This window comes from Dysidea avara, chromosome 15, assembly GCF_963678975.1.
Source record: "Dysidea avara chromosome 15, odDysAvar1.4, whole genome shotgun sequence".
Taxonomy (NCBI): domain Eukaryota; kingdom Metazoa; phylum Porifera; class Demospongiae; order Dictyoceratida; family Dysideidae; genus Dysidea; species Dysidea avara.
In genome coordinates this window covers 12,768,509-12,789,750 of record NC_089286.1, presented here as the reverse complement: position 1 = coordinate 12,789,750, position 21,242 = coordinate 12,768,509, and the positions used below count along the sequence as shown (strand labels likewise).

The window sequence follows — 21,242 nt, the reverse complement described above, 5'->3', positions numbered from 1 at the left end:
AAATTACAGTAAAACAATAAGAAGTGTTATATTCCTACTGTGCTTAAGATACCACAAAGAAGAGCACAGTAGAGATATAACACTTCTTATTGATTTAATATTGTGGACTATATATATAGCTACTCAAACTTGTTTCCGTACATTTTATCAATGTGCTATGATCCCTACTACAGTTGAAAGCTCCAAATTGTTGTGTACTTGTGGTTACATAGTAATTGTCTAATCACTGGTTTATCTAATTGTGACCAAATCTGTAAAAACCAAACACAATCATGGGGAGAGGAGGTGGCCACTGTAAGATGGGTTATCTCAGCAGCAAATGACCAAATGCACACTGTATGGCTACAACTACTGTGTTAGTCCCCCCTGTCGAAAGATGGAACATCTTGGCAGGTGGCCACTGTAAGATGAGTCATCTTAGCGGCAAAGGACCAAATGTATGCTCTGTATGGCTATAACTACTGTGCTGGTCCCCCTGTCGAAAGATGAAACATTTTGGCAAGTGGCCACTGTAAGATGAGTCATCTTAGTTGCAAAGGACCAAATGTATGCTCTGTATAGCTATAACTACTGTGTTGGTCCCCTTGTCGAAAGATGGAACATTTTGGCAGGTGGCCACTGTAAGATGAGTCATCTTAGTGGCAAAGGACCAAATGTATGCTCTGTATGGCTACACTATTGTGTTATGGGACCTAAAATACATTGATAGATGATGCACAAAGGGCTTAATCTAGGTTTTACAAAAGTTTAAGGCTTAGGTTCTTACCCCCGTAGTACAAACTCTCTAAAGCACTGGAAAGAATATGTAGTTGTGCTACTTTTTTCACAGATCAGAGTAGTCCACACGAGACTAGTTGTGACACATTATATCTCACCATTTATTGAATTCCCTGGGCAAGTACTTGTTCTCCGTGGTATAATATTGTCCATAGACTTAACCACCCCACCGAATATTTCTTCCTGCTTCATGGTAGTCACATGCAGACATATCTCGTGCCCAACAGTGGCCGGCACAAAATCACGTTTCACTTCGCACGCCGCATAACCAGATTGCAACATTAGCTATATAGCTAACTATGTGAAATAGCTAGCAGTTGTATTGGCTGTTGCCATGCAACCTTCAGAAAAAGTCACTAAAAATGTGAACTAATACCTCTGTCTTATTCTCAGCAGGAGCTCAGTTGTAAGTACCAAAGGCAAGTGGTGCTTCTGAGTTCCTGGCTCAGGTATACATAGATCCCTATACACTAACTTTAATGCTTCACCTCTGATACATGCAAAGCTTACTCAACACATTATTGTAGGTTTAGTCATCAACAAGCATGTTTATGGCTTTGATTTATGTCAACATCACCAGTGACCAGAGACATGAAGTGCACTGGCAAGAAAAATTCATTTAATACCTATGCATGTGACCTGTAAACTACCAGTACTGCATGTTGCTGTGTTTTGTGTTATATATGTGACTGAGAGTGACATGAGGTGCATGTTTGTCTAGATGGTTTACTATAGCTATATGGGCTGGGTGCATATTTAACATTAGCCGACCAATATATTTTTGCTGATGCCAAAGCCATCAACAAGTTAGTCTGGTTATCAAGGATGTTTATGATCTTACATAATAAAGCCATTGACAGTGGGGTTACTGGTCAATAATGAGCAACACCTTAATGACCTAAGCTATTCAGTAGAGTGATTTGAATGGAAGTAAATGCTTTAGTGTAGTCTGTCAGGTCAGTGTTGGGCGTAAATAACAGCTTCAATGATGATGATGCATGTAACTGAGGTGCATGTTTGTCTCTTACTGAAGATGGTTGGCTACATGCAGTGCATTAAGACTGACCAACATATATTATAGTAATAGTTAATCTTCTCTTTTATGAATTGGTTCTGCCCAATGTGGCATCTATGCAAACATCAATATTATTGTTATAAATTAAACTATTATTAATAGGCTTTATAGTGTTACAACAAACATTATTGTGTATAATTACAAGTTGTGGGAACGCATTAATTATAGGATTTCCACTATAGGTAGTTGCCACTATGTATTTGAAATCTAGGTTTGTGAATGTAGCATTGACTTAGTAGTGGTTAAGCAACTGTTTGGCAACTCCTTCTTGGCAACCATCTTTACTTGTTGACAACATCTGATCTAATTTGCTTTATAACCACAAATTGAACTCTCTGCCTTATTGACCCATACAAATTGATACAACAGATCTCCTGTAGGTAATATAGACTGGGCAATATGGTAATGTTGTGTGCCATTTATACCTCAGGTAGTAGTGTCCTGTATTTTATACAAGATGAACACACAACCTGAAGTGACATTTTTAAGGTTTGCGTAACTATGCATGTATGTGTAAATGCTTCTTGGTAGTTATACCACCTTCTAAGCAAGCAGCAATTTAAATTGTTACTGGTTGGTTTGAGATAAGGGGTGCATGTAGCCAGCATTGATGTATATTTTGTATTCAGTAGTGAGGTACACAGATCACCCTTCAGTGATCTTCTTGATACATGCTAAAGCCAACAGCAGGTTAAACGTAATCATCAACTATAGAGTGTTTATAACTTTGGCTGCATGATTAAGCCATCAAAAGCTGGGCTGATACTTGGTCAAAAGTCTACAAATTACACCAAGGGTGAATGACCTAAGCTATTAGCCACCAATTATACTCTGAATCCACTTTAGTGCTGTCAGTCAGGTTAGAGCTGCTGCTATGTGTAAATAACATCTGTATAGTGATTTTTACCACCCTTGGTGTGGATATGGTGAATAATCAACTTTATGTATGTGATTCCCAGCTCAGCTTATGAGTGATAAACATTTTACACACAAGCACTACACTCATTGTAACACACAAACCAGACAAACAAATGATACACACATGTATACAGTCACATGCAGTCGTGCACACAGAGACAGGATATTCAACACATGCACTATCCAGTATTGTACACTCACACAAACTAGATGGCTACACAGACGTAATTGCCTACCACTACACACATAAAACTATAATAGTATTATACTATGTACTACACTTTTGTTTTCATTGTTAGTGAAGCAAACTTGTAGTGAAGCAAACTTGAAGAACATCCCTATGCTTGCTTGGTCATTTACATTTCTATAGCAACTTTGCATGGTGCTTGAACTCATGTATACTAACTTGTTGACAAGTATTTAGTTTATAACCACTAATTGAAGCTATCTGTCTGATTGGCCCATGCAATAATGTTTTTTTCCTGTAGGTCTCCGATATAGGTAGACTGAGTAATACATTTGTTTATACATCACTATAGCTGCTTATCCTCAGATATAATGTCCTTGTTGTATAACTATATTCTATCCAAGATGCACACACAACTTGAAGTGACATTTTTTAAGTTGTCATGGTGATGCATCATGACTGAAGATGTATACGTCCTATCAACTAGTGACCATGCTGTAAACAGGTGAAGACACTGTATAAATAAACAAATGCCTGAAAGGTAATTCACATGTCTCTGATGGCTAGATAGATATCAGTATGTATGCAGTTTGAGAAATTAAATTAATCAGTCAAAGGTTAGGGAGTTTTAAAACATGTCAATGTACAAGTCGGTTATCCAAGTCAGTTCCTTTTATTCACATCATGTTCTGATGGTGGCCTATTTTATATAATCACTTAGTTTTCCTGCATGCAGGTATAAACTGACATGTAGCACTTAAGTCTTCATCCACTTCAAATCTTTAAAAGTATAATGTGCTACCATGTACTATGCAGTATAACTAGTCAGAGATCATATCTACCATTTTAAACCCAGTCAATAACAGTACACTAGCGAGTGAGTATATAGCTGCACATGATTGGTGCATAAGAACAGATGGCCAGATGACCCCTACATGGGGCGAGATCAGTCCAAATGGCCACATGCAGGCCACAACCATAATTGCCACACAAGAACAGGTGGCCAGATAATCAAGTTATGACCCCTACATGGGGCCAGCTCAGTCCAAATGGCACAACCCAGCTATAAACAAAGGATAAAGTCATGTGAAAAGTCATGCCAACAAAAAAAGAGGCAGTCATGAAGCCACCAAATAACATAGACTCCTACATATACTGTATACATCTTTTCTCACATGAAGTGGCTTTTAATTTTGTTTGTTATGGCAGCAACAATGTTACCCAAACACCACAAACTACAATGTATCAGACCGGCCAACATGACAATAATAAATAATATTCACTTGTCAATTAATTATAGTTTAATACATGTACATGCAAACATTAGTTAATATTGATATACACAATGGCTAATGTTATGGGTTACAGTTAGCTGGCTGGTGCATTATAGCAGAGAATCATCATGTATATTGGAGTACAGTTACAGCTGTTGTCCATCATAGTTACACCTGTATGTATAAGCAAAAGTATGATATCATAATACATGCACTCTTACATGCACATCACCTTATTCTCCCCAGACTGATGATAGCTAGATGTACAGATTAATAAAAGGCTTATGCCAAACTGATGAACTGTACGTCCCGAGAATGTTTCTTGGATGTCATGCATAGCTAGCTACATACAAAAGTCAAGCAATGCATGTTCCTACACTATAGCTAGCTGCTATTATGATATGCAATACAACTCAATTATGCATGTAGACTAGTAGTTAGCCTTTACTATTTTTAATGACAATGTTTCTGAAAGCGGCCTAGGTTTAGGTGTGTATGTACCATCAGGATTCATAATGAATCCATTTGGTGGGGACCTCTGTAATGACAACCTTACCTTAAGAGGGAACACAATTTTATGTCCATAATGTGAGCCATCACTATCATCTTCTTTGCTAAATTGGTCCCACCCTTGCGGAAAGTAGCTAGGGTCAAAATCGTTTGAATACAATTTCTTGTTATATTCCTTAAACAAAAACTTAAAAACATCAAACCTAAATGGAATTGTACAATGTGTGTGCTTGGTGCAGTAAGCTTTTAACAACCTATCTAATTCAACACACAATAGAGCTACATACTCCCTAACTATGTCATCCTCGAGACTTGGATGATTGTAAGCCCTGCATGAGTATAATAAAAAAAATAGCCACATTATATTGTCATAATTATTGCCAGTACCTTATCAATCCTGGTTCTATGTTTCTTCCTGGTTCCCACGTAGCCTCTTGTAAGAAACAATTCTTCCAAAATACCAAGTACTCTGTAGATCTCTGTGTGAAGAACATGACAATACATATATTACAGCTATATCTGAGGCTGTACCAGCGTGAGAATATCATTGGATGGTGCAAGATTTACTCGCCAGTCAATGTATTGTATCTTGTCATTTGCAATATTATTAGGAAGAACAAACATCAGCAGCGAGGGTAAGAACTACATATTAATTGATACCTACTGTGATATTAATTTTATTAGATCTTCACACAGTGGCTATCATTAAGGCAGAGGAAAATTACGACAATTTAAAAGCTGGGTTTCAGAATTGCTTCATTGAAATAAATCAGTTTATAGAAAGCCCTGAAATAACAACTGATGGAGTCGATTATGAACTGATTTTCTATTTATGCAGTGACTACAAGGCATGGAATATTGTATTCAATAGACATGTATAATAACCTCGTGTGTCTCCTAACCTTAGATGCTCCTTACATTAATGGGACTAAAGCAAGCCAATGGTACGTTTGCATGCTTGTGGTGCAACATAGACAAAGATAACAGGTTACAATTACACATTATTTGATGTTTTTTTTTTTAACTTCGTTAATGTTATCACAGCATATTTCATACACAAATACTGACTGTATTTATTCCGTCTATGTTTAGGTGTTGGAACTAATAGTCCAAAAATTCTACCTTGGCTCAAATAAAAACAGACCACAGCCCCAAATAGTGAATAACATTAGAGTCATTTATAGATTTGAGGTTCGTTTTGTCTCGTTATAGGGACTTTTTTTAAAATAGTTGTTCCAATACTGAATAAAGACGGGGGGTTAGTATTGGAACACTATTTTTGCTGTGTATGAAGGCACAATACTTCTTTCCAAGTTCAACAACGAACCATTGAAGCTTTGGTGAGTACTTCATCAACTGAATCAGAGAAGGAGCAAAAGAAAGGGCAGTGCCAGCCTCCCCTCCTACACATCCCACTGTCCAATGTCATCCCAGATGAGCTGTGCATCACAGATGTGCTAACCACGAATTTAATTCTTGGAGCAGTAGCATATGTGACCCAATTTCGGAAAATCACCCGTATGGGCACAAATGAAAATGTTCAGGAGAAGCATTTAAAAGTGGTTTTATTGCATTAAAATATAGCTATATCACTCACCATTTACGATGCAAAGGATGGCTGCACTATTATACTTCTTCGAGTTACAGAGACTTTTAACTAGTGCTGTAAGAATCCATTCCATGCGTTACACGGAATCGCTAACAAATGGTCCGATTTGTTCTTGGCGGTAAAAGTAGCTGTAATGGCGGCGACAAAATTGTCTGGGAAAGGAGGACAAAAGCTTTTAGCTGTGCTAAATTCTATGGCTGGCGACGGGTTGTCTCTTCTATCTGAAGACCTTTATCAGTTTGAGGCACTTATTGATGACTACTTTGATGATGACAGCAGAAGCGAATTCGGAAGTGAATGGGGAGAGGATGAGGTAAATTCCTGGAATTATTTCAATACATGGTTTATTTAAAATACAATAGAATACAGTGCAAAGTATTAGTGATGCTTATGTTGACGAAAATGAAGTAGATGGCTATGATAGTGAAGGTACAAGATTATAAGAGACATGCATACAGTGTGTATCAAAATTATAGTGAAACTTTTAATTATATATAGCAAGTTTATTTGAAGAATCCGTTGATATCTTTCTGCCTACACCATCAGAGGTGCGGACTTCTGTTGTGTGCCGTAAGAGTAGCATCAAGCAGCCACCATTACAGCCACGGCCACAGGCTAAATCTGTTGAGCCCACTGAACACAGCATTGTTCAGGAGTCCCCTGTTGATGTTGATCAGCCATCTTGTCTTGATCATTTGATACTTGAACAGTCCTACTGTGAAGAGCCATCTCTTCTCAGCCATTCGTCATCTGATGAGCATGTTCTGGTAAAGATGCACTACCTTCTAGCACAATCATGATATCATGATATTCTTTTTTGTCAATCATTAGGCTCCATTTACGAGTGATCATATGGACACTGATGTAGCTGCTAGTGATGGAGAAGTACAAGAGCACAATAATGCAACATCTCCACAGCAGAGAGCAACACAGAAAAGCAAACAAATGCGACACAAACGTGCATTGAAAACTGATCATGAATTATGTGTCGAGTTTTATGAGAATACCTGTGGGTGTTCGAAGGCTGATGGCAAGCCATGCAGCACGCTGTTTCATTTGGACCATTATGAGGAATTGCGTGCCCAGTCCTACATCATGACACACGATGAACTTGATGATGGGATCCCTCATGACAACAATGCACAACCAGGAGGACACTGTTACTCGTAGCAGGCACAAATCTGTGAAGAGACAACGTGTGACATCTTGTTTCATGCATCATGGCTACAGTGTACGTATGGCAACTTTTGGTTTCCTCTATGGTGTTGGAGAGGGTAAGCTTAAAACCATCAAAAAGTGTTATCTCATAAAAACACTAAAAGGCTTCCACTTAAGGCAACATCTTGGGAGGATAATGTAACTTTCCTAAAGTTCATGGAAAATTATGCAGAGGCCAATGCTATACTATTACCTGGAAGAATCCCAGGATACAAGCGTGACTACCTGAAGCTCCTTCCATGTGACTTGACTAAATTATATCAGCTATAACACAATGGAAATATTACAGTATAATGTAGAACACAAAGTTCAATGTTTGATTACTTCAAAACTGCAGATAGTGAACAAGATGGCTTTAATTAGAATTCCTTTCAATATAGTACAATAGACAAGAATATCGAAGATCTAGCATTCTTTCAATAGGCCATTGAGGAGGAACTAGAAAGGCCAATGATTTCAAAGCTAATTGAAAATATTCGAAGCTGTGGGGTCTCCTTCAAAGTATATCCTAAGAAAAGTGGTGAATAAAAGTTTACCTCATTGGTTGGCAATGATAAAAAAAAACTACTTGAAAAGTAGCCAAAAAAATTGGTGGATTGTCAACCCAAAGACTATTCAAATGATATCAAAGCACTTTGGGAGGTAATTGTACATTGAGCTGCTTTCACACTATTATTTATTATTCTATAGGGCTTTGCAAATCTCTATGAGACTATCGAAGGAAGTCTTGTGTCAGTAAATACACCTAGAATTGAAAAGATGGTATGAATTCTACCAGCTATTGGATGTTTAATAGTATACTGGACAATCTATATAGGGCAGTGATTGGGTAGATGATTTTTTAAAGCTGAAAAAAAATGTGATGGGTATCAGCCAGGCAACATAACTCCTTATATTCACACCCTTGTTAAACATATTCCCGGCTTCATTAGAGAACACAGGTCTATAATGTTGTTTAGTTGTCAAGGTAAGCTGTGTGTTGTGGCATGAATAATGGCTTACACATTGCAATTGATATAGGAGTTGAGAAGTTGAACAATGACACTAAAAAAAACTATTTTAGAAAAAGCAATAGGCACAAGCCAGCATCAGATATGCTAAAAATACAATACAAAGCGAATTCATTAAAGTGCCATGAAAGAATAAAACGAGCCTACACGTAAGTCATCATTAAATGTACATAACAACATAACTACATAAATCTGTTCTTTGATAGAAAACAACGCGGCACAACAAAGAGACAAAGGATGAACAATACCAATTAATTAATGAACATTATGCATGCTCAATTTTGTTATTATTACTGTGTAAGCCACAATTTTAACCCTTCGAGGATCAAAGTCCAATATATTGGACGCAAGTACATGGGCTAGTATAAGCCTCTTTGTTGCAGTTCATGAAGTGTCTTATCTGTTTGGATCGTGTATTCATGACAGTTGTTCATTAGGTAGTCTACATGCCCCCTTAACTCATCTTGCTGCCCTGCAACAGGGATATCAAGAATCGGAAAAGCATTAGTAGACAACAAAGGGTTAGGGCCTCTGTAGCTTTCCAAGTTCATCTGCAGCTGTTTATCAACGTAACTAACTGTGTAACTATGATTACGTAATGTAATACGTAGACACTTGCCCCATCCAGCTACATTTCCTTATTTAACGCACACAAGATAGCATGGTGTAACGTGCCTGTGTGTGGAATTGGACTGGTAGAAAATTAATAATCACTTCTCAATCATTCGTGCCACGGAGCTGTACAACCATACACAGCCTTCCTGGTTGGCCAGGGTTCCATCAAGAGCCCAGACTGCTCGTACAGCTCGCCACTGCTTTAAAAAAGCAGCCAGCAAAAGCAGACCGGTCAACTGTGGCAGTGAAACTTGATAGTGCATTCATTAAGCTTTGTGTTTGTGAGAAAAAATCAAACTTCCTGTCTTGGGTGATAAGAATGGTTTTTGTAGATCCAGTCACAAATGGCGATGTAAATGCTATTGTACGTGATTGCCTTGCTACTTATTGGTAGACATGTACAGTTATGAAGAATCATTGATAAAACACGATCACATCAACCACTGATCATACTACACCAAATGGTTTTTGGTAAAAGTCCATTTTATAGCAACTAATTAATCACTGGAATAGTACAATATTATGTAATATAATACGCATGCAAGTTCTTAGCGTTTAAAATACATTCATCCATGCCATGTCTGCTAACCTTAGAGCTGATCATATATTTCAGTAGCACTGTTCCAGCCATCAATTTTAAGAGCAAAGGGCTTCTGGCTACAACTATGAATTGCAACTCGTGTAGTGTTCCCATTCATGAATGGGTGTAGGCTCAGTGTATTGCAAGTGACTGTAAAAAGATACTGCAAGTTGATTAAATGCAAACAAAAACATTTCGTACTGAAAAATATTAGAGGTATACCAATATGGGTTTTGCCATTTTCCAATATCCATCACCTAAGAAACATATAACCGATAGTCGATCCGATATTTACAAGGCACAGCTTTCAACAAACGTAGCTAGCCATGGATAATAATATTATACCTATCTATGATCTACTGTAGCTCTTTTTTTGCTATTGGACTATGTTTGTGGTATGGCTTCTATTGTGCAACCCAGACAATTAAGCACTGCAAATATTTTTACGCTTGCTCCATGTGTGACTAAAGTCTTGTAACATTCCTGCCTAGGTAAGTTTTGAATGGTTAAGTACATTGCTCCTACAGAGTATTGTGCGTGTTTGAACGGTTGGAACCAGTCAACATTCAAGCATAGTAAGTATGAATATGGTGATGTTAAAAAGCTTGAGTACACATTCCTCCATATCTGGCCATCATATATATCACCAAGGTATCCTGAAGGCATGATATGCTGTCTTACTCTCCACTGTTCAGTCATTCAAAAAGCCTGGTTTTGATACCAATTGTTGCATGGAAAGACATAGTGGATAATAGCTGTAGGTTTTAATTGGGACAAGAATTGGTTGTTGTTTATGTATAGATGTTTTAAGCACTTCTGTATTGCAGGGCTGTCTACGAGAGTGGTGAGGATGCTGAGGGTTCTTTACATGGCAGCAACTCTTTGCCAGTTGGACTCCATTAGCTCTAGTTTCAATGCAATTCTTGTAAGTGTATCTATTTGAGGTTTTCTTTGACAGTTGGACTCCATTAGCTCTAGTTTCAATGTAATTCTTGTACGTGTATCTAAGACTGTACTTGGTTTATGATGTTAGAAAGTGTACTGTTGCGTTCGATATACAATCATTTAACTGTATACACGTGACCATTCATTTGTCTCGCCCCAGACTACCAAGACCTGCTCGTTTACAGAAAGTAACAGTGATTTACACGGCACAGACGATGGTAGAATGTCTATTTCATCGTGAGCATTTAATAGATATTCTAATGCACCTGTCAATGTCAAGCACTACCTACCTACCCCAGATAGGGTAGCTGAAGGCTATGCTTGTGTGTAGTGTTTGTGTGAGTGTGTATTTGTTAATTGTCTGATTGCAGCTTGCTACAAGCTCACTTCTGACCAATTATTGGTTTGCTGCAATTTGTTTAGCCTCTATTTAGGTTGTTTTGGGTGGGTAATAAATCTCATATACTCCACCTTGCTTTCTAATATACTCCACGCCTTCAGGTACAATATAACATATGCTCAAAATCTAGGTTTATCCAATCGCTATGCATTGTTCACGTGCAGTAATTTAACGAACGCTATTACTTTGTCACGTGAGGACGCATAGTTGCCATGACACTAGTATTATCGCAAGAAAACCAGCCGCTTTTGCTGAGCCTACAGCAGAAACAGCCGTAGATGAGGTAAGTAATCTGAGTGTAATGTGAAATAGAATCTAAAGCAGTTACATGGGCACAATGTGGAGTCTATGAAATTTACAAATTCTCAGGCCCTTAGTGGCGCCCTTGCTTTGCTCATGCACTACAGCCTGGGCCTTTGGGTTTGTAAATTTCAGACTCCACATTGTGTCTATTGAAGTGAAGTAGTAAAATACATTCAAACACACCTGATATGTGTCACTTATCTGACATTTTTAACACAGTAGGTTCTTAAAAGAATATTCTGAATATTCGTTCAAAATCTGAAAATAAATTCAAATATCAAAAGTCTCTGTTTGAGTCTTACTTTACACTAGTGTAGCACCAAAATGCATGTTTCACTTTTGCCAATACAGATTTTTTGCCTACAGATATGTCAATACATTACCAATATCCTTCAAATCTTCAGAAGCGCCTCAAATCTTCAATATGGTGTCATAAGTAAGAAAGGAGGAATTGTTGACTGGGGACAGTCACTTGGATGAACACAATGAGCCAAGATTCAATTCCGTACGTCATTGTATCAGTAAGTTATGATGGTTTATGTAAGTACCTGTACATTCTTTTCCTAGACATATCAATTTATTTGCTCATCTGGCTGTCTAGTGCTGTATTTCCAACACTACTTAACTTATGAAGCTGAAACTTAGCTAGTCCATTCCTCTGTCCCTGTAGAAAACAAAGAACAAATAAAATACATGTTGAAAATTGTGCGGATATTGACGGTTTTCTAAAATTAGGTCACATGTTGATATCACGCAAGCCTTTAACAGTGATGGATACAGGGGGGGTTGCAATGGTTTAGCTGAAACCCCCTCTGAGAATAGTGTGTGCCCCAAATTTATTGATGACTCGTTTTATAAAAATTTGGGATATCTAAATGATCAAGTTCTGCCAACAGTTGTTGGTATTCTACTTTGTTCTATCAACATTGTGGATAACGAGACAATGTTGGCCAGACGTTTTTTCTGTGGAATTTGCTACATATCAGCCACTAAGGAGCCAGCACAGCCCTGTGATCTCGTCTCTGGACTCCAATCGTGGTCTGCCTCCATTTAGAGGTCTAACTAACCCTTGCCCACCCCCACCCTCCACCCCTTTGTGAGCACTCGTGATACTACTTCACTCGTCCAACAGCTCAGATTTTCTACCTTATTTGGTGGGAAACTCTACAAGTACTGGAAGTGGTGTAAATTTCATACGCGTGCTTGCTATCCTTGGAGAATTATGTTGGCTTGAATTCTTTAAAACAGTGTATCTTGAAACCCCTAATGTGCAATTTGGATCGTTTTTCCAAAATCCAGTCACATTTGGTTTCTTATGAAGTTTTATCCTGAAAATATTAAAACTTATTTGCATTCCTTTAAGAAGCGTTCGTAAATTGTCACTAGTGGTACAGTGCTTGTTTTCCTTGATCTAGTTTTATTAAGACGTAGTACCAAGATCATGTAGAAATGCACCAGTATAAGATTGTAACACAGATCAAGATGGCAGTTGTAATATATTAATGCTTCACAAGCTACTGGAACTTCTAGTAGAGCTACAAAACATAAACAACAGTCACAGTGGACATCTAGACTGCAATCATACTTCATTGATTGCTGCGTTTAGGTGAATAAAACACATTTAACACTTACAATCTTTTGTCATTTAAGAACACCACAAAGGAAACCTTATATTTTAAGTCTTTATAAAGAGCATTACGAACAAAAATCACCAAATCCAAAGGTTAAAGGCTTGAATAAATAAGTTGATGTCTGCCACCATGTGTGTAGACATTGATAACAGCCAATGTGTGATTGGAAAATATAATTAATTAGAGAAAGATGATTTTAAACGGATATTTTGGGAACAACAGGTAACATTGTTGTTATGCATTCATAAAATACTATACTTGTGGCACAGTAAGACAAAGAAGCAAGGAGTGAGATGGCATCCTTTATTCATTAGATGGGTGTGCTTGAACATCATGCTGACTGCCTTCCAAATGCACTCTATCCAAGACAATTATAATTTTTTTCTTATGGCTGATAAAATGTCAGGTAAAGTATAACTTTGCCTGACATTGGCTAATGGTGGAAGGTATGAAAAAATGAGGGGCAGAGCATGGCTACTTGTGGGTATGCACTCAGAGCATGCTGGGGTCTGGGGGCATGCCCCCCCCTTCCCCCCCCCCAGGAAATGTTTGAAAAATATTTGCTATGAGATTAAACCTGGTGGCACTTTTTCTGCAAAAAATTAAACTGGATTCTTTCAGGAAAGACATACACTAAACACAATCCTTCCAATACATGATCAATTGATGTGTGTATTTCACATTTGGAATGATATTCAATCATGTGATACATTCGTGACATCATAACTGGTGATTATTTGAGGGGCTCAGCTTCTCTCATAGACCATGCATGCTAAACATATTTACATAGTTGACCTTGCTATAGAACTGTGGTCATAATGATGAAAACTGAAAACTTACAAGTAAAATAACAATAAACTTAAGTAATGGTACAGTGTAAATCTCAAAGTGAGTAAATATAAGTATTTCACATTAAGTCATCTGATCACCAAATTCATCATCACTGTTCACTGGTTTAAACCACTTGTCCCACTGCATGAGAGTAAGTTCATCTTCTGAGCTACTGCTTTCATCATCATCTGTTTCTGTGCTACTTTTTTTTCTCAGTCTATAAGGTTTACGAGGTTTCTGATGAACCCTTCGATTGGTATTACATTCTTTCCACCACAGGTTTACAGCTGAATCAGGGGAAAATTTTGACAGAGGTGGGCCTTCAATGAAAATTTCAACTAAGTTATGAAGTGTGGTAATGGAAAGATTTGTTCTGCGTTTTGTTTTAATGGGTCCTAGGGATGAGAATATTTGCTCTACATGGCTATTGCTGAAAGGTAGACTGAATACCAACTCACTTAGTAAAAGTAAGGTTGGCCACCTGTTAGAATCATGACATGTGTGTAGTTTGTACCATATTTCTCTATAGCTGCTGGTGCTGATAGGCAAGAATTTTCAGGAGTACTCAATTATCTCTTCCACCTCATCTTGAACTGAAGAGAGAGAGGCTTCTTTTGCCTCAAGTGGATCTTGGAATTTTGTTACTATACATTCCACTGATTCTCTGACCTCAAACATTGTATAATCCCCACCAACACCATCGTCTTTGTAAATCCAATTTTTTGTGTCAATAAATGCTAAAATAGATCGGGGTCTGACCACATGAGTCGCTCTTTTGTTTTGGTAATTAATCTTTCGAGATCAGCCAGAACATTTTGTTTACAAAATTCTAGAGTAGAAACATTGTAACACTTCAGTGTTGCACCTTGGTATTCACTTTTATCGTCAACAGTTTTAATCCTCTTTCTAGCAAGCTTCACAGTGGGCCATTGCAATGGGTCCTGTGTTTGTAAAGTAGTTAAGGACCTTAAAGATTTTAAGGTGTATTCAATACAAAGAACTATGTCAGTGTTCAACTCCTGTAAACTTAAGCTAAGCACGGCAACTGGACGTACAGCTTCTATAAACATGGCACAACCTATCAAGATCTTGGAATGTCTCCACAACTTGAGATATCCCTTTAGACAAGCTCTGTCTTCACTCCTCAGTGTGACGTCTTCACTAAGCTTCTCTAAATGAGTAATATATACACTGCATCTATCCAACACACGCTGCAAAGCTTTACGCTTGTGATCAATCCGTCGGGTACCGGATGATCTTATTGGAAGGTCTCCACTCACAGGCAAATCAAAGATTACTTTGATATCATCAACAATAGTACTCAATTCCCGTGACTTTTTGGGAGACTTTTTGTAAAGGACATACAATCTCAATAGCATATCTGAAACACTTTCATACAATGGACTAACAAAAGAGTCTTTGCAAGCCAGCTCAAGTCTATGAGAAAAACACCACGACCAGAAAAGCCATGGTAAGGCAGCAATTAACTTGGCTCTCAAGCCATTATGCTGGCCAATGTTGACAGAAGCCCCATCATTGCACCACCAATCAGAATTGGTAACTCACGAACTCCAAGCACATTGCTCTTGTCTTGGATGTCTTCAATACCAAGGCGACCTAATGCCACTCCTAAACAATTTAATAGTCCATCTGCATCACCTTGTGCTGGATTACATACAGCAAAATAACGAGTTACCGATCTTATTTCTTGTAATCAGTAAAGGTCTTTGCTGAATCTGCAGTGCCATACGCAGTGCCTAATTCCACTCCATGATGAATTTCCAGTTGGTGTAATGATGGATATTTCATAAACGGTATACTCTCTCTTGCTATCACATAACAAAGCTCAAATTTCCTATTAAGTTTTAACTTTTTTGTTCATCAATGACAGAAAGACAGCGAGCGATTGTAGAATAGCTGGTGATGGATTCATTACTAACTCGTGCCTGGTCAGTTCTCAAATGTGACATAGCTTGTTTGTGTTGCTCACTTTTCGTGTGGTCTATTATATTGCTTGTCTTCTGATTCGCTGATCCTGTAATCCATGCAGCTGAAAAATGTTTCACAGATTGAATCCTATCTTTATATTTCTGGCATACAAGACAAAATAACTTGCTGACAATGTTCTTGTCCGTCTTTTCAACTTCACAACGCAACCATGACATAGACTGATGTTCCTTTTCGAACTCACGCTGCCACTTCTCAAAAGTGGCTCTTGTAACTTGTCGTCTTGCCTTCTTACTACTACTCCTACCACCACTGGTACTTAAACTACTTGTACTACATGAAGAGTCCGCTCCACTTTCTGTTGCCATGTTTTTTCTAACAAGACACGTGCCAGTTATAGACTGGCTGAGCGAGTGTGGCTTTTAACTCAAACAAGCGCCTGTAACGAAACGGGGAAACTGATGCCACTGAGAGATGCCACATTCAAGTTAACGTGTTTTTCGTTTTAACTACTGTTTCCGCGGAGCTGAAGAGTTCTAGTTATAAATAGCTCCAACCGGTCTGGTAAACACCCAGTGAATTAGCTAATTTAGTACTGATTTATTTTGGCCGGCCCTTTTGTTTGCTAGTATTGTTTTCAGGCGGCCATCCTTCCAACTTGGCGGTAATTTGGCCAATGTCCGACCGTTATAATTGGCTCTGTCTATGTGATTATACACACTGGCATAAACTGAAGCCTGAGTTTGATTCTACAGTGATTAATTACTTAGAAAAGAAGTAAAAATCGACACACTTAAAGATTGGCAAAAGTAAGCAATAAGTTTGACTTAAACACTGGTGTGGAAATTTGAATATTTTATTGATTTAGATTTGCAGTGATTACATTTGAAGAGATGAAGATACGTGAAGATCTTGTGTTTGATAAGACAACTTGGGTGATAACAGGATTTGTAGATTATATTTGGGTATCAGAAATTTATACACCCACTCAGTGATAGCTAGTGAACAGATGAACAATTGGTGCAAATTTTGTTTGCACAGCTGTAGGCACTGGGAAGTTATTACACAATGATTCCTTAAAATCGCCATATCTCCTAACAAAGCTTTGTGCGTCGAAGCCTTGTTTTGTCAAATTCAGTCACATATATTTTATAGCAGATGTCCCACACTAAATAAACTTTGTTCGACACAATTTGCAGTCTTCTAGAACATGACACTTGACGGTAAAACTATTTTGAAAAATACCAGACTAACATATGTATATATGTGTTTCCTGATTTAAGAACAACGGGAAAGAGATAAAATGGTTTCATGTAGTTGAACTTGCGGAAAAGACTGTGGCAGATAGTAGGATGTATTTAGGTAAAAAGCTGTTACGGGAACACATCTGATCGTATTGAGATTGTACTCCAGAATGACAGTTCGGCAAGCAGTACAGGCAAGTAGATAGCACAATAATTTTATGTTAACAATGCATGCATGGCATAGGTTCTCAGCACAAATGTAACTAATGGATTTCCAGCAGTGAGAAAATTTGAAGTGACGACAGTTGACACTGAAGAGCATGTATGTATGTACCGACCGTATATTTACAGTAGCAGTAGAGACATTTTCCCAGATGTCATCCATATAGCTGGTCTTGAGCTTACCTATAAAATGGTTATTTTTATTATGGTTATTTTTATTGACTGAAATGCCACTAAATTCAACCTTTCAGTATCTATTTTCAAAAATTTTCTGGGAGGCATGCTCCAGGATCCCCCTAGTTTCAGCATGCACCACCATATAATCTGCATCATGCCATATAAAAAGGTCCACTTTTCTTCTAAAAGAACCTACCCAGATAAAAGTCTGGCTACACCCTCTCAAGAGCCCCTTTGGTGAGTTACAAAATCTAGAAGGATTTGTTGTCACAGTTTATAACTCACGTCCAGCTAGTTCAGACAAATGGAGAAGTTTCATTTAGCACAGATGGAAGATCTGGTGTTATCCCAAGTGATGAAATTTTGTCAAGATAGCTGGCCAGCCAAACACACCATTAAAGGTACACTAAAAGTTTATTGGAATGTACGTAGCAAGTTGTTATTTTACGATCAATTGCTGTTGCATAATAATAGAATTGTAATCCCTGCAGGTTTGCAGCAGAAAATCCTTGATCGTATTCATCAAGGCCACTAGGGAATCACCAATGCCAGTTGTGTGCATCCACAACGGTCTGGTGGCAAGGAGTGTCACAGCAGATTATGAGCATGGTATATGAGCATGGTACAGAATTGTAAAGAATGTTGTCAGACTTCTCCTCATAGGAGTGAGCGTTGATTCCATCTAAACTGCACAGAAGATTGGAACAGATTTGCTTGAACTGAAAGGTGTCATTTATCTATTGTTAGTAGACTATTAAAGTAGCTAAGCTATCATCTACTACTACAAGAAGTCCATGACCTGGTAAGCTGATCCATGTTTGGCAGAGCTGTTACCAGGTAGTCATTCACCCAAGAATCGACTCACATAAATCATTGTTAGGCTCTAGCTGGCTTAATCAAGTCTGAATTGGGTTCCCAGTACTTTCCTCCTGGGAGCTGATCTTTAGCATGGCCTGGTAAGCTGATCCATGTTTGGCACAGCTGTTACCAGGTAGTCATTCACCAAAGAATCGACTCACATAAATCATTGTTAGGCTCTAGCTGGCTTAGTATCTTCTCCAAGTCTGGATTGGATTCCCAGTACTTTCCTCCTGGGAGCTGATCTTTAGCATAATTTGCTAACTTGCTTGCCATTGAACTGCATCCATTTGACAAACAGTTCAGTAATAAACTCTGATCATTTTCATTCTTCTTTTGCAGATTGGTTGGTAAGATAAATGCATACGGTGATTAATTTTGGCTTTTAAAATTTCCGAACTTGCACTGTACAACCTTTCTTCTGTTTATGTTTACTGTTAAGGGCAACGTCAGGACACTTTCAATTCTAAATAGTGCTTCCCCATGTCCAGAAAAGATTTACCAAGTCTTTAGATTTCGCCAACATCACCAAGTCAGCATAAAACATAATAGCGTCAGCTTTCAATCCAGCATGTACTATAGGATCTTTCATAAACTGATTTCTCTAGTTTGTTCCCATTTGTTTTTTCCTGTAAACTCATTACCAACTCTTGCATACATTTTGCGAATCTGTCCAACTCTAATAGAGTAGTCGTGTGTACTATTAGAGATAAATATGAACATGCTTTGAATGACACGATTCGAAAGTGATATGATTCTAATTATCGTGTTGAAACTACATCGATATATTTTTATTGTTAAATCGATCCTTATAAGTGATATTTTAGCATATATTAATGCGCATGCGTAAAAAAGCACGCGTGACTAGGGTACTGCGGTTTTCCAGGTTCTTGCAATTCAAAACGTGATGCGCTAACAAAGTGCGCAACACACGCACATGCGCAAAAGTTCATTTGGTTATTACTGAAAACCGCAGTAAGATGGCGGGTGTGCCGGGAACTTCCTTGCGAATTAATCATCCAGGTGGGGCCTCTAGCCAAGCAAGCCAAGGAGCCTTGAATATAAGAGGAGTAGTAGTAACTCCTTTGACGACTAGCTCGAGATATCAACAACCCATCACCACTATGCCCGCCGTATTGGTTAGTAAACTTCTGTGTTGAGTATCATGTGCAGTCATTTATTATGCATTATGGGGAAGACTATAGTGTTTTAGTAAACTATTACATCCTTCTTTTGTTGTGGCCAATGTTGAAGGAACACGAAATGATTCTTTAAGTACTTTTTTCAGGTTGGTTGTCGTACTGAGCTGGCGTAACCCTATTAGCTATATTCCTATGAAAAAGTTTGCGGACATTTGCTATACTTTTGTTCATGGCAAAAATGCCAGCTGGAACAGGCATGTCCAATACATTTCGATTGATTAATTATTGTGTACCGCCTGCCTCAAGTCTGTTTAGTAACTTTCCGAATTTGATATGTGTAAAGCAACTCTGCGATAGTAGAAGGAAATTTAAGGTCGTCATTTTAAGGTTGAAAATCTCTTACTTTTCTATGGCGAATTGAATGGCGGATATTTGGAAAAGAACGTTCTGAGCTATTTTGATGTCTTCATAGCCATTAACTTTTAGTGTTACAACAAAACAAAAACACTGAACTAGTTCTGCAGGTTAGTTTGTGAAAATTACAGTGTTCCATGATTGAGCAAAATAATGTCCAACCCATGTAGCAAACTTCTTCATATGTAAAGCCAGATGTAAGTAACTGGCACTGTATCTTGTTGATGGAGTACAATCATGTCTAGTGTCACTCATAGACCACTAGGGGCTGGTTGCACGCAGTACATGGCTGAATTCATTTCATTATTATTCCCCTTCATCATAGTGCATGGTCCGTAATCTTTAGTGTTCCTGTCTCATAGAATTATCCCAACCTAAATCAGTGCTCCACTGTTGATATAGTTCAATCTAGCATTGTCAATAAGTCAGGTGCTTCGTGGTCAAGTGTTTTCATCTAGATTGTTTTGGTCTGGGATGTAATTACTTTAGTATTAGGATTATATATAACTTGTTCGGGAAGAATGACTCAGCATGATTAACAGAATAATGATGACACATTACATGCACAACAGCAACAGTTACTACACACGTGATCATATGATTACATAATGTGTTTTCTAATTAGAATCCCTACTACATATCTACATCCTATTTAAAGTCTCAGTCATTTCTTATACAGTTTTGTACTCAATTCTATGTATTTTGAAACATCATGCATGTGATCACCTTAGGCTGTATACAGTCGTTAGAAAAACATGCAACGATATCTAGTAATATACCAATAAACATGATCAGTGTACTTTCTTGTAACCTCCTCAAGCACGCAGTTTTAGGTATGATGTGCACATTAATCATTTTGATGAACCCGTATTAAAGCAATAATGATTTCATTGCTAATAATTAATAGCTGTTACAAATGAACCTAGCTTTTACAAAGGGAGCCAGGAGTTAGACTTTAAAGCAATAATAATTTTGATCATATAACTAAAGAATGTATTGTATTTTCCTATTCTGCTCCAATATTCCTAAGTATTCAATTAAACTTTATATGTAGCTAAATGATAAGTGGATATTACATGCATATAATTGGTTTTACAGACCAGCTACTTCTACAAGGTGAAGATAATTCCACCTAACCGAAAGAGGGAAGCTTTAATTAGAGAGCTACACCACTTTAATAGCCAATTCTCGTGTGTAATGGACTTGAAAGTGAAACTAATGGATCAGTTTGGGACACAAGTTCCAGCAACAACTACGTTTAATGTTGGGTACTTCGAAGGTCGGCAGTCCATGAAGATGTGGGTCTGTAGTCAGGATGATTTGGATAAAATGTATTTGTCATTTGAATCAGCAAA

At 37.9% G+C, this 21,242-nt stretch overlaps 1 long non-coding RNA gene across 1 annotated transcript; it reads right to left on the bottom strand.

Moving 5' to 3' along the window:
• Positions 1-4,304: 4,304 nt before the first annotated feature.
• LOC136245912 (uncharacterized) lies at positions 4,305-5,227 on the bottom strand. Its single transcript, XR_010696175.1, has 3 exons — positions 5,129-5,227; positions 4,464-5,070; positions 4,305-4,405 (listed from the first exon to the last, which is right to left on the bottom strand). It is a non-coding gene; the product is annotated as an uncharacterized lncRNA (long non-coding RNA).
• Between the last annotated feature and the right edge of the window lie 16,015 nt (positions 5,228-21,242).